Source organism: Peromyscus californicus, unplaced genomic scaffold (genome assembly GCF_007827085.1).
Source record: "Peromyscus californicus insignis strain IS unplaced genomic scaffold, ASM782708v3 Scaffold_2__1_contigs__length_46816999, whole genome shotgun sequence".
Classification (NCBI taxonomy): domain Eukaryota; kingdom Metazoa; phylum Chordata; class Mammalia; order Rodentia; family Cricetidae; genus Peromyscus; species Peromyscus californicus.
The window spans coordinates 3,973,550-3,986,867 of NW_026294540.1; the positions used below are offsets into that span (position 1 = coordinate 3,973,550).

A 13,318-nucleotide genomic window follows, 5' to 3' on the forward strand; every position below is an offset into this window, starting at 1 on the left:
AAAAGAGACCTAACTCAAGCCATCTGCTTGGCTCCCACCATTCAGAGGTCAGCTGAACCGGGGGAAGAGGAGCTTCAGAGGAAGATGGAGATGACGGCAGATGAAGCTCTCAGAAGACCAGAGCAGACATGGAGGACTGGTCACTGAGGCAGGGGGCCTTAGGATGCATGCCCTGCAGAGAAAAGTTAAGGACTGGAGCATAGCTCCTACTTCTCTTCCACATGAATCTTGGCAAGCAAGATCCAGAATTCCACCACCGCCTTTAACAGTGTAATACTACTGAGCATTGAACAGATTCTCTCCATGTAGGCTGGGAACTTGCTCACAGTTTATGATGCTGAATTTATATTTCAAAAACCATCTGCACCCCAAATACACAAGTCAGTCTCTGGACTACAGCTAGTCCTGAGTTGACGAGGGACTGCAAATACTACCTCCAGACAGAAATGGCATCTGGGCTCGGGGTCATTCAGGACTCCATGGTCACAGCTCGTTCCCCTGACAATGTAGCTCAGTCCAGGGCATTCAAGACACCCTCACACTGCATGAACCCAAAGTGGCAGTCTTGAGGAAAAAAAAAAAAAAATCAAGCCTTCCAGCTTTCCCAGCAAAGCTCTGCTGTAGAGTAGCAGTGGCCAGCACGAGAGAACCCAGGGCAGCTACCCCATTCCTCAGAGACCACGGGCCAGCAAGACAGCCCAGAGAGGAAAGCCACTTGCCACGAGAGCCTGCTGTCCTGAGTTCGATCTCTAGAATCAAGGAAAGGTGGAAGGAAGGAGAGAACCAATTCCACCAACTGTCCTCTGACTCTACACCCACACCACGGCATGGGCACCCCGTGACACACAAAACACGCACTCACACACACAGTAAATTTTAAAACAGACAACACATCTTACAAAGTATCATCCAAAGAGCAGCGGCCTGCCCTTGCTGGCTCCAGCCATTCTCTTGCTTGCCAAGAAAAACTAAGATGACAATGTTAAGCTAAAGATACTACTAACCACAGAATGAGCTCACCAGCTCACTTTAAAGCAACTGTTCTCATAAATCCCAAGTTTGGATCTCAGCTCAGGCACCTGCATTTATATGCACACCCCTACACACCAAGAAACATACATACATACATCATATGCACACCCCACACACCGAGAGACAGACATACATACATCATATGCACACCCACACACCGAGAGACAGACATACATACATCATATGCACACCCCCACACACCAAGAGACATACATACATACATACATCATATGCACACCCCCCACACAGAGAGACAGACATACATACATCATATGCACACCCCCACACACCGAGAGACATACATACATACATACATCATATGTACACCCCCACACACCAAGAGACATACATACATACATACATACATACATCATATGCACACCCTCACCTGTGTCACACACAGACATATACACATAAACACACACAATATATATATACACATATACATATATCAATTTTGAAAATAAAATTTGAAATCCTTCTGCTTAATGTAGACAAAATGTTATGTGAAAATGCACAAATATCACCCAAAATGCTTTATGCCCTTTATTTATTTATTTTAGTTTTTTTGGAGACAGGGTTTCTCTGTGTAGCCTTGGCTCTCCTGGAACTCACTCTGTAGCCCAGGCTGGCCTCGAACTCACAGATCTGCCTGCCTCTGCCTCCCGAGTGCTGAGATTAAAGGCATCTGCCACCACTGCGTGTTTATGCCCTTTATTTTTTAAATATAGAAATTTCATTTCAAGTAGCCTTGGTCTTAGTTCTATGAAGCTTGGCTATTTAATAAATTCCTAGAAATATTTTTAGATTTACTTACTTTTATTTTATGTGTATGAGTATTTGTCTACATGTTTATCTGTGTCCTACATGCTTGCCTCGTGCCCTTGGAGGTCAGAAAAAGGCTTCAGGTCCCTTCAGGTCCCAGGCTTCAGGAACTAGAGTTACATATGGTTGTGAGCCACCGTGTGGGAGCTGGGAATCAAAGCTGGTTCTCTAAAGAACAGCCAGTGCTTTTAGCCACCAAGTCCTCTCTCCAACCATAGCTATTCACTATGTTATGGAAGAAATGCTTAACTCTGGACAGGTAAATGCCTGGATCTACAGCTGCTCCCTGGGCACTTCTAATTCCATCGATTCCTTTAACTGATCATGCCTTCCCTTCTGGGTTAGGAAAATGGGCTGATAGTCCAAGAATTAGAGATTATATAAAAATACCGCACATAAACAGCAGGCACAAATATTTACCAAATGATTACAAGTTTGGTCTAAAATAAATATTTGGCCATAGACTTATTACAAGTGTTTAATTGCAGCTTGTTCTTAAATTGGAGCTACGCTGCTTTTAGTATCCCTTTTCTTTGTAAGCATTATAAATGTTAATAAAGCCTTAATTTTTTCTTACTATACGTTACAATAAAATGTATGTTGAAATAGAAACAATGTAAAATTTAAAAATACAAATAATTAAAAATAAATCTCTCTGCTTGGTGGGGATGACAGCTCAAGTTCACATGGTCCGCAGGCACCACTTGGGCAGCATGCACACTTTCCTATGAATAAATCGGTCTCCATTCTTTAAGTCTCTAAGAATGACAGGAATTAGAATCTTTAACTGGGAAAGAATGCTGACGGTTATGAAAAGGAATTTCATTTCAGTGTGTCTTGTGTGAAGTAAGCAAATAATGATTAAACTTTCTTCCTCAGAAGAGCTGCTTACGAACACTGTCAAGCACTCCCCAATGCCAAGAGCAGGGAAGCGCCCGAAATGCCCCCTCCCTCAACACTCTCATCATGCTGGTCCAGAAACAGCTACAGCTCTGTTCACCCGGGATGGGGGGCCTCAGCAGCTGTTAGCACCTGGGGACTCAATTCCACAATGTGGCTGTTGCTCCTCCGCCAAGCCACCATGTGACTAGACTGTCTAGTCACGTGACAGGCTGTCCTGGCTCCCCAGAGGCAGGGACAACCCCAGTGGGAAGCAGTGGTCTTCACTTGGCCTATCAGAATCCTTGTGGCTCCAGCAATAGCTGCAAGTGCTGTTTCCCTCGATGATAACTCAGGGTTTTCATGTGCTGAGGAAGAGTGGTGCCTTTTCCAGCAAGATAAAGTCGCTTTTAACTAGCCTTTAGAACAGTTAACGAAACTGTGATCACTGCTTATCGTATTGAAAAAACAAAACTGAGTAATACTGTCCACTATCCCCAGTGCCATAAATTCATTAATTAAAAGCAGGACATCTGCCAGATGTGGTGATACACACCTGTCACCCCAGCACTCCAGAGGTTAAAGGAGATGACCTCTAGCTCAAGGCCATCCTGGACTACAGAACAAGTTCCTGGCCGGCCTAGGCAACATAGTTAAGACCCTGTTACAAAAAAAACCTAGGAAGTGAAGTCTACCAAAGCTTATCCAAGGCCTGCCATACTGTCACATTTCCCTAGCAAACATCCATAGTCCTGAAAACATGGACCAATTCACCAGTGTTAATCCAGGCACAACCAGACTCTGAGACCAGCATGTGGCAGTACACTGCAGTGACCAGCCCCCCAGTACCTGGTCTCAGTCAGTAGGTCTGGTAGAAAGAAGCCCACAGAAGTTAGGAGAAGGGATGCGCTGGGCGGTAGTGACGCACGCCTTTAATCCCAGCACTCGGGAGGCAGAGGCAGGCGGATCTCTGTGAGTTCGAGGCCAGCCTAGTCTACAAAGCGAATTCCAGGAAAGGCGCAAAGCTACAGAGAAACCCTGTCTTGAAAAAACAAAAAAAAAACAAAAAAAAAAAAAAAAAAAGGAGAAGGGATGCATTACACCGGCCCAGACCCTGACACTGGCAGGGTCGCACTACAGAAAGGAAATGCTGTTTCTAAGTTAAGGACCCACACTGTACTACACCCACCTTACCTTCAAACTGTACATGAAATTCGGGGGAAAGGTGAGTCTCGAAGGCTCCTGGAGCACAGATCTGACAAAATCTAAAAAGCCAGAGGCACAGCAGCCGGCGTCTCCAGCGCTGACCAAGAATAGAGCTACTAGGAAGCTCCAGACAGGCAGCTGGATTCATGGAGGTCAACAGTGGTGCCTCCCAGGCAGCCAGAGTGAGGACTCTCTCTACTAAAAGGACATACTCCTTAAAACACGGCCTGATACTGCAAGGAATGTCATTCACAGTTTTCAACAAATCTTTTTGTTTGCTTGTTTTGTATTTTGCGATAGGGTTTCTCTGTGTAGCCCTGGCTGTCCTGGAACTCACTCTGTAGACCAGGCTGGCCTCAAACCAGGAGATCAGCCCGCCTCTGCCTCCTGAGTGCTGGGATTAAAGGCAAGTGCTACCATGCCTAGCTTTTTTTTTAATCTTTTTTTTTTTAGATTTATTTATTTATTATGTATACAGTGTTCTGCCTGCATGTACACCTGCAGGCCAGAAGAGGGCACCAGATCTCATGACAGATGGTTGTGAGCCACCACGTGGGTGCTGGGAATTGAACTCAGGACCTCTGGAAGAGCAGCCAGTGCTCCTAACCACTGAGCCATCTCTCCAGCCCCCCTTTTTTTTAATCTTAAAAGGAAGTGTTTGTGTATAACTGTCCAGCGGTCTCTGATCCCCTGGAGGTGGAGTTACAGAGCTATGAGCTGTGACTGTGGGTAGTGGGAACTGAACTCAGGATCTCGGCTAAAGCAGTGCACACTCTTAACCACTGAACCATTTCTTTAGCCTCTGATTCATGGTTTTATAAAAGAGATAATTGCATGTGTTATTTTGCAGCAAACAGGAAGAACTTGCCTTTCCTTCCCCCAGTACTGACAATAAACCTTGGGCCTCAAGCACACTGCCCTGGAGCTCCATTCAGCCTCAGCTGTAGCTGTGAATTCAAAGGTTCAAAGGCAGGCATGGCGGTCATTGCACACCTATAATCCCAGCACTCGGGACGGTGAAGCAGGAGAATCCAAAGTTTGAGGCTACAGAGGCTCTTCTCCCAGAGAGCACTCCACTTCCCACAGCACTGTCAGCCACGTTACAATGCAACCCCTTCCAAACTCTGAAGAGACCAGTCTTGTACCTGGAACTAAGTCTGTGTGTCCTTGAAACAGACGGAAGGACAGACAAACAGACCAAATAAACACAAGCATAAGGCATCTCCAGACAGGTGCAAACCCCAGCCTCAGATCCATCACCTCCCCCTCCTAAAATTAAGCATTCTTCCCTCTTCAGAGACTGAACCTGAACTCAATGTCTAAAATGCTCAGGCCAAGGGCTGGAGAGATGACACCAGTATATGAGCCCAATATGTACTCATTTTTTGTGTGTTTGTTTTGTATTGTTTTGCCTGATAATGCAAGAAATGTCATTCACAGTTTTTAACAAATCTTTTTGTTTGCTTGTTTTGTTTGTCGAGACAGGGTTTCTCTGTGTAGCTTTGGTGTCTTTCCTGGAACTCACTCTTTAGCCCAGGCTGGCCTGGAACTCACAGAGATCCTCCTGCCTCTGCCTCCCGAGTGCTGGGATTAAAGGCGTGTGCCACCACCGCCCGGCCCAATATGTACTCTTATGGCTCAGTTCCTAGAACCCATGACAGGCTGCTCACAACATGACAGGATGGAATGCCTCAGGCTTCTGTGAACACCTGCACTCATGTACATGCATTATGCACACATACACACACACACACACACACACACACACACACACACACACACACACACACAAGCCTGTGTGCTCACGGGCTAAGGTAGGACTGAGGACCCATCACTTAACAGTTTAGCAGAAGTATATTAGCTCACAGATTCTCTCCTCCACAGCTGCACTCTCTGAGAGACATTTACCAGTGAGAGAACAGGAAAGCGGTTGATGTCTACACTGTCCTATACACTTCATGTGCCTTTCCTCTTCGGCTGATAACAACCCTGCAAGGCTGGGTGAAAATACTGCAGTGGAGGAAACTGCTCAGAGAGACAAGGGACGTGGCCAAGCCACAGCTAGTCAGCTATGGTGCTGAGTGAAACCCTGGGCGGTCTGGCTGTGAAAGCCTACCCTGCACTATCCCTGGCCTCGGAGCCACTACACCCAGTCTTAGAGCAAGGCTCTACCACAGGACCTGGAGCTCACCAAGCCTGAGTCGTCGGCAGAGATTCGGAACTGCCCTCCTCTTCTTCACCACTCTGCCACTTCGGTGAGTGAGAGAAGATGTATCCCCAAATGGTTTATCCTTTTGCAGAAAGATAGTAAGGGAAATGTTTTTAATTAGAATATCAGGAACTAACATAGCTGAGAATACTCACTCCGGCCACTGCAAGATACGCTAGAGCATTAAACAGAGGATGAGCAGACACCTTTAATCCCAGCACTCTGTGAGTTCCAGGCCAACCTATCTACATAGTGAGTTCCAGGACGCCAGGGCTTCATAGAAAGACCCCATCTCAAAACAAACAAGTATGTCACCTTAGGACTTGAGGTCTACCCACTCCTCTAAGTGCACTACACTCTGGCACTGACCAGTGCCATCAAGGCCAGCCTGTACGTTCATCAGACAGAAGGAGCACAAACAAGTGTGGCCTGGCCTCGGGGAAAGGTCTCCAGCTTCAGTTTGACATCTGAGCATTTGATACCAGAAAGGCAGAGAGGAATTACCTGTCCCTCATGCTCTTTCTATAAAGGCAATAAAGATGTCAGCAATCAGGAACCCTACTGTCTTCAGGATAATCCCAGCTAACTTGTAAATTGTCCTTCACCCAGTAAATACCCAGCGGGCATTAGTGACTAAACTGTGAAGAGCAGAGCCTCAGTCTGCCTTCCACGGGGCTCTTCCTCGTCCTCTGCATCCACCGGGAAGACAGCTTCATACTGCCTGCTCAAATCCACGTCCAGACCCTGCTAACAGACAGCAGTGATCTGTTGTGATAGTTAAGGGCAGGAGCAATGTCAGCTGGTGTGAAAGCCGTCAGGGAGTCAAACTCCCCCACCCCCACCCCGCCCCCGCTCCCAAGACAAGAAGAGTCCAGAGAGCGGGGGGAGTGGAGTAATAAGCTCCTCAGGAGACTTGAGAACTGACAACTCAATGAGGAGCCTGGAGAGGACAAGGCAGGATGCCATCAGGAACGATTTCCATCCACAGCCCCATTAAGAAGTCTGAAGCTGGCAACACAGCTCAGTGGTTGAAGACATTCACAAAATAAGCCTGCAAATCAGAGCTGGAGCATCAGAACCCACAAAGCTGGAAGTTGTCTTCTGACCTCCACAGGTACTCTGTGGCAGATGTGCCCACCATTACATATACATGCATGTAGACACATGTGCACACCCTTCATACACACATATTTCACTCATACATACACATCATACATGTACACCACTCATACAGACACATCATTCAGACACACAAACATCATTAGTACACAATAAATGAAATTAAAAGAAATAAATCTGAACTTTGGAGGGTGGACAGCTACAGTATTACTTTTTGCTCTACAGCCCCTTCAAAGTGAATTAATTCAATTCTTTCCTCAACTCTCTCACATGTGGCTTTTAACTTACATAACTAAAATGCCAGAGCACTTGGGAGGCTGAGGCAGGAGAAGTGGTGTGAGGTTGAGGCTAGCCTGGGCTATAGTGAAACCCTGCTGCAAAACAAAATAAAAAGGAAAAGAAAACAACAAACCAGACAGACAGACAGACAGATAAAAATGTGATTTAAGGTCTAAGTAAGTAATTTTTAGTTTGTAAGAATTGACTACTTCTAAAAATTTAGTCCTGGTGCTTCAATGGGCACCATTAAAAAAAAACTAACTCACAAATGTAACTGAAAAGGTGTGTATAAAAATAACCTTAAAAATAAAAACATAGCTGGGCGCACGCCTTTAATCCCAGCACTCGGGAGGCAGAGGCAGGAGGATCTCTGTGAGTTCGAGGCCAGCCTGGTCTACAGAGTGAGTTCCAGGAAAGGCGCAAAACTATAGAGAAACCCTGTCTCGAAAAACCAAAAAATAAATAAATAAATAAATAAATAAATAAAATAAAAACATGCCGGACAGAGGTGGCACATGCCTTTAATCCCAGCACTCAGGAGGCAGAGACAGGTGGATCTTAATGAGTTCGAGGCCAGCCTGGTCTACAGAGTGAGTTCCAGGACAGCCAGGGCTACACAGAGAAACCCTGTCTCAAAAAAAAAAAAAAATTTAATTAAATTAAAACATAGTATCAGTTTTAAAAATATACAAAGAATATAAATAGACAGGTCTCCCAAGAAGACAAGCAAGTGCTGGTGGCCCTTGTGGAACAATGCTCGCTATGGCCCTACAACAGAAACCAGGCCCACACGGTACCACTCACACTCAGAAGATGGCTAGACTCAAAAGGCAGAGAATAACAAGTGTTGGTAAAGATGCAGAAAACTGTAGCCTTCACTCACTGTGGGTTAAAAGTGGCAAACACTGTAGCTGCTTTGGAAAACACCATGACAATTCCTCCAAATAGTTAAATACAGGCTTACCAGATAACCAGCAATTCCATTCTCGGGTCAATATTCAAGAGAAAAGAAAATACATTTTCACATAGAAACTTACACATGAATGAATGCTCATAGCAGACTTACTTGTAGTAACTAGCCCAAAAGGCAAACACCCAAATATCCACCAACTACAAATGAATAAACAAAATATGGTATGTCCATACAATGAAATAGTATTCAAGCATAAAAAAATATCCCATATATACTACAGAATACATAAATATTTTTGTTTGGTTGGTGTTTTGTTTTGTTTGAGACGGGCTTTTACTGTGTTGTGTAGCCCTGGCTGTCCTGGATCTCACTCTGTAGACCAGGCTGGCCTCAAACTCACAGAGATCCTCCTGCCTCTGCCTCCCAAGTACTGGGACTAAAGGTGTACGCCACCACTGCCCGGGCATAAATCTTAAGCTATGTTTAAAGTGAGAAACAAAATCCACATACTGAATGTTCTAGACACAGTATGTCCAAGGAGGGCAAATCCACACGGAGGTAGATCAGTGGTTGCTAGGACTGGGAAGAGAGAATGCACACGGGGTTTCTCTCCTGGGGTGACGAAATACTTTTAACTGAGTGTAGTGATTAAATGGTGGCACTACTCTGTGACAATCCAACACCCTGGTGAACTGCATGGCATGTGAATTACAGTTCAATATAGCGACTGTGAGACACAAAGAACCCACCGTGCACTCTCAGAGTACCAGGCAGGTGCTAAAAGAGTAGAGAATCTTGTCCGTAAACTTCAGAACCTCAACTAGGGCAACGAAAACCCAAGAGATTCCATTACTCAACATCTAGGTACTAGGCCATGCTGAAATATTCATGAAGAATTCCATGTTTTAATACAGAAGGCTGTCTCTAGTTTAAAAGACACAGGCAAGTACCAGAAGAGTTCTGGTAACTCGGAGACACTGACGCAGGGAAGTCGCCCAATGGAACACGAGCCCCAGAGCCTTCGCCACATGGGTCAGGAGGAGGCAGAGTGTCAAAGTGGCTCTCACTGCACCGCCCAGGAGAGGTCAGGCACGTCAATCACTGTTTCTAAAGCACCCGTTTGTGACATCGAAATGTTAAATGAACATCGTGGCTCTCCTAAAGAACTGAGCTTTCCACATCCCCACTTATTTAGCTAAGAAACTAATACCTTACCACTTCAAACATTCTATCACATAAGCAGTAGAGCGACTCCCCACACAGCTGGAGTGGATCCCAGAAGTAATGTTTAAAAATGCTATTTAACAGGCTGCAGAGACGGCTCAGCAGTTAAGAGCACTGGCTGCTCCTCCAGAGGTCCTGAGTTCAATTCCCAGCAACTACATGCTCACAACCATCTGTAATGAGATCTGACACCCTCTTCTGGTGTCCCTGAAGACAGATCACTCATATACATTAAATAAATAAATAAATAAATAAATAGATGCTTTTTAACAATCCTGAATCTAATCTTAAGTTACATATAGACACAAATACTGATTAACATAATCTAGTCAAAGTAACAAATAACCATGAAAACTTTAATGCTGCCCGCAGTGACATTTCTGCAGGATAATTATTTATGTTAAAACTCATGACCCTGGGAGACTGGAGATATGGCTAAGATGTTAAGAGCACTTGCTGCTCTTCCAGAGGACCTAGGTTCGGTTCTCAGCACCCACTCCGGTGGCTCACTACCGTCTGTAACCCCAGCATCAGGGGATGACATGTCCCTGGCCTCTGAGGGTGCACTCCTATGCACACACCACCACACACACACACACACATAACTTAAAGTGATAATAAAGATCTCTTAAATTCATCAGGCTTTAATATACTGTCCACAATTAAAACATAGGTAACACATACATACAGAGAAACCACGTTCTGGCTTCTTTTATTCATTTATTCATCTATTTATTTATTTTTATTTTATGTGCATTGTTGTTTTGCCTGCATGTATGTCTGTGTGAGGGTTTCAGATCTCCTGGAAATGGAGTTACAGACAGTTGTGAGCTGCCATGTGGGTGCTGGGAATTGAACCCTGGTCCTTTGGAAGAGCAGTCAGTGCTCTTAACCTCTGAGCCATCTCTTCAGCCCCATGTTCTGATTTCTTAAAGCAGTGTGCATCTGACCTTTATATTAGTCTGTCTGTCAACTACCAAAAGACAGGGCACTTCTAGACCTATAGTACAAGGCAAGTCTGCTTTATCTTTTTTTTTTTCTTCTATTCATGTATGTGTCTTAGGGTTATTACTGTGATGAAACACCATGACCAAAGTAACTTGGGGAGGAAAGGATTAATCCAGCTTACACTTACTTCCACATCACAGTCTATTATCAAAGGAAGTCAGGACAGGAACTCAAACAAGGCAGGAACCTGGAGGCAGGAGCTGATGCAAAGGCCATGGAGGGGTGCTGCTTACTGGCTTGCTCCTCATGGCTTGCTCAGCCTGTTTTCTTATAGAACCCAGGGCTAGGAGCCCAGGAGTGGCCTCACCCATAATAGACTGGGCCCTCCTCACATGAATCACCACAAAAATGCCCCAGAGGCTTGCCTACAACTTGATCTTATAGAGACATTTTCTCAGTTGAGGCTCCCTCCTCTCTGGTGACTCTAGCTTGTGTCAAGTTGACAGAAAACGATTCCAGTACAATATGCAACCTCTTAGATCCGATGTTTAATATCAGGCTGTCTACCCAAACATTACCGGGTGTGAAACACACCTCCAAGTCTCCCTAGGTCAGTCTTCTGACATATGTAGAACCAAACACTCAACAGCCTTTACCCTCTGAGCTCCTCTGAGGCTGCAGAAGGGAATATGAACTACCGATCTGTCTTCACAACTGAACAGGCGGCAGGAAGCAACTGCTTGTACTTAATCGTGTTCCTGCCTCTACTAGCAGGCCCTAGTGTCAGGGTTCTGCCAGACAAGGACAATGAGACGCTTTATTATATAGGGTGACTAAGAGCCTCCCAAGTACTGTTTTAGAATATAATCCTGGCAAGGAGGGCCATGGTAGGGGGGTACAATATTTTGTGCCAACCATTTCCAAAACTAAACATATGTGGCACTGTGTATAAACACACTCTGCGGTCAATTCTTTTTAAACGCTTACAGGAAGGGAAGGCCTTAGGATCTTGCAATCCTGGGAGGGATGAACAACTTGCAATTTGCTTCTCACTCCGAATCCCACGGCCGAAATGTGTAGAGCAAGCCGTTCCGACACCACAAAACAAGGGCAGCCCACATGAAGGCCAAATATAGGATGTGATTCTAAACCACGATGGAGCGAAGCCTGCATTTCCTTTTCCAGCCTACAAAAACCCTTTGAACACTCCCAAAAAAGGACGTCGGGGCCGGCACCTCCCTCCGGGAGGAAGCCCCTTTCTTCTCGGCAAGCCCTGCACAGCCGGCCACTTCCCCCCCCCCTCGCCCCCCCAGCGCATTCACATCACTGAAGACGACAGGGCTGCTGTGCGTACACCCGCGGGGGGACCGGCGGCGGAGCTGGGCTGGGCGTCCCCACCCTCGCCATCTGATGTCATCCTAGCCATCTCGGCGGCGCGGATGAGCCCCACCTGCCCCGCGGGTCACTAGGTTCCGGACCCGGCCTCCCTCCGGGGTTAGTCCTCCGGGCCGCGCCGCTGCAGCCTGCCCCCGCCCCAGGTCGTCAGGGTCCAGGAAGGCCATGCACCCCGAGCCAGGCGGAGCCCCGGCCGGGCGAGCGAGAGAGCCAGCGAGCGCCCTCGCCCCGCGCACCCGGCCCCACGTGAGCGCCCAGCCCCGGGCCTCCCCGCAGCCCTCAGCTACCGCCCTCACGGTTGCCGGGCCCCGAGGCCGAGCGCCCGCTGCCCGCCTGCCCGCCTGCCCGCCTGCCCGCCGCCCGCCCGCTGCCCGCTGCCCGCTGCCCGCCCGCCCGCAGACGGCCATTCCCCGGCCGCAGCACCCGGGCACGCGCGTGCGCCCCGCACACGCAGCGCCGCCGGCTCCTGTCAGCCCTGGAGCTTCACACGCGGGGCCCCGAAGGCCCGCCCGCCCGCCCCGGCTCGCTCCCGAGCCGCCTCGCCTGAGCGCGCGCCGCTTACCAGAGCCCGGGTGCCTGAGGCGCCGCCGCCGCCGCCGCTGCCGCCGCCGCCGCCGCCGAAGTCCCAGCTGCAAAGCCCCGCGAAGCCTCCAACCGCTGCCGCCTCCCGCCTGGCACTGAGCGCCGCGCGGGGGAGGGGCGCGGCCGCCCGCCGCTGCCCAGGCCTCCTCGCGCAGGCCCCGCCCCCCAGCCCCGCGCCACGCCCAATCAGCGCCGCCGAGACGCGCCTCGCCACGCCCACTTCCGGAAGGTCCGGGTTAAGAGGCCCCGCGCTCGTTAGCGCGCCCCCTCTGGTAGCGTGGGGCAGCGCAGGGAGGCTCCGAGCACACGCCCGCTTTCCTGGGTATTTGAATGGCCGGGCGGCCACGCCCATGGGCTCCTTCGAGCCCCACCCAGTTCTTTAGAACCTGAGTGGGCGTACCTAAGCCCCGCCCACCGGCCCTGGGGCGCCTCCCTATGGACTTGGTCTTTGGGCGCCGCTAACTGCCCATCGAGCCCGCGACCCAGGCCCGGTCCCCGCAAACCTAACTTCCCCAGGCTCAGCACCACAAATCCCCCGCTCGGAGATCCAAAAGCCCCGTCCCGGAACCCGTCATCATCCTATTTGCTGCACCCCCAGGCCCCGCCCACAGCCCTGCTGGTACTTAAACTGCAAGCCCCGCCCCCAAATTCTTAGAAGCCCCGCCCCCGTCAGGGCCGGCTCCCGCTTCTCACCCACGCCCCACTCC

The 13,318-nt window shown here is 48.4% G+C and overlaps 1 protein-coding gene across 1 annotated transcript in view; it reads right to left on the reverse strand.

The window, feature by feature from the left end:
- The window catches only part of Coro1c (coronin 1C), a 74,516-nt gene extending 61,790 nt beyond the window's left edge, over positions 1–12,726 (reverse strand). Inside the window, exon 1 of the mRNA XM_052755054.1 lies at positions 12,592–12,726. The gene's annotated coding sequence lies outside the window, so the exon portion shown is untranslated. The remainder of the gene's footprint in view (positions 1–12,591) is intronic.
- Positions 12,727–13,318: the final 592 nt, after the last annotated feature.